The sequence below is a fragment of the Capsicum annuum genome, chromosome 3 (genome assembly GCF_002878395.1).
Source record: "Capsicum annuum cultivar UCD-10X-F1 chromosome 3, UCD10Xv1.1, whole genome shotgun sequence".
Lineage (NCBI taxonomy): Eukaryota > Viridiplantae > Streptophyta > Magnoliopsida > Solanales > Solanaceae > Capsicum > Capsicum annuum.
Window position 1 is genome coordinate 245,233,171 of NC_061113.1, and position 1,884 is coordinate 245,235,054.

A 1,884-nucleotide genomic window follows, 5' to 3' on the forward strand; every position below is an offset into this window, starting at 1 on the left:
TGGCCGTCGGGGCCACCACATATACAGATATAACATCACTATATAAACTTCCATGACTTTACCCTTCCTTATGTCTATAAAGCCTCTAGGATATACATGACATAACTAGGGTCGGGACAAACCCCTGCCCACACATGACTCATGTACAATAACAAAACATAAGGAACCGACTCGGAAAGCTCCGAAGCAAACTGGAGCTCACCAACAATAGCTGTATGACCTGGCTCCTACTTGTGCGGTGTATGAGCTGGGGTACCTGTGCCTGCAGCATGAAATGCAGGTCCCCCGTGAGGGACGTCAGTACGAAATATGTACTGAGTATGTAAAGCTGTAAATAATCACATATGATATAGGAGCTTAATAGAAATCAGAAACAAGTGAATAAGTCGTAATAGGAGTGGACCACACTTACTAGAACTTGTGACAACCTGTACATTGTATTTATTCAATCACTTTACCTTCGTTCTTATCGTCTTTGTAATCATTACTGTACTGTACTGTGACCATTAGGATGCCTCCAGTACATATCAACTGGGATCGACCCATGCTAGGCTTATGCCCCTGGGATACCACCCGATAAGAGAGAACTCCCATCACTTAGTTCAATTAATCTTTGAGATTGTTATTTCGGTCGCCTCCACATTTTTAATACTTTGAAACAATGATACATCAATAGGAACCAAGTAATAGACCTTCTATACAATAACGATGTAATAAAGACTCATTGGTACATCAACAATATGTTTCAGAATCATCAATATCACAACAATGAAATAAGAGCCTTTTGGTATATCAATGAAACATTTTGACACTTTATAGAGTGGAAACAACTTCGTTGGTAACGTAGAACAATACATGTTTTTGGACAACCTCGGAATCTTACTTGATGGAACATTGGTGTTTTCATGCCAAAGAACATTGTTAGAGTATGCTTTACATACCTCGTTGTAGATTCAGATACCAATTCAACACAACTTCCCTCCTTTACAAATCACTTATCTACAATGAAATGTTTGGCATCTAGTATTAGCAACCCAACACCACAATTCTCTTCCATAATTCCATACTACCAATATTTGCAAAACATTACAAAAACCAACTTGAACAATAGGTTTATGTGTGTATATATATATAATCATCATTTCAATACCACATCATCACCCCAAATTCCTTCACAATTTAACATAATCCAACCATGCACAAGAATAATCCAACATCATTTCCAATCATCTTTCAACAACAATCAAATAACATACTTCTTATGCTCACATGCATATATATATATACATATCCATATAAATAACACCCACATAATTTACATCCTTACCAAAAAAATGGCCCTTTTGATTTCGAAGTCCTGTTGGCACAAATAAGGGGTGCTTCTCGAAGCCCTTGAGACGGTGAACACAACTACGGAATCAATTTGGATTTTCTACGGTTGAATCACAAGATAATTGGAGTTGAAATTTGGCTAGGGTTTCTTATTTTCAATAACTTGATGATAATTGATGGATATGAGACTAATTATATGTATATAATGACCAATTTTCGTCCATGAGGTGATGGAAAATGACCATATTGCCCTTAAAAATTTAAGTAAATCCGAATCTGTCCATGGTGGACTGTTTTGATAGGCTAAAGTAAATCGGCCATAACTCTTTGCTCCGATATCGGATTTGGGTGAAATTGGTATCGTTAGAAAGATAATTCACAGGTATTTCATTTCATATAAATTAATCCACCCAGTTCGTCCTGTACATGTAGTTATGATCGTTTGAAGTTGACCCTAAAAATCTGTTTTGAGAGGCTGAAGTAAAATGAGTATAACTCCTTACTCAGATGTTGGATTTGGATGAAACCAATTGCATTGGAAAGAAGACTCAG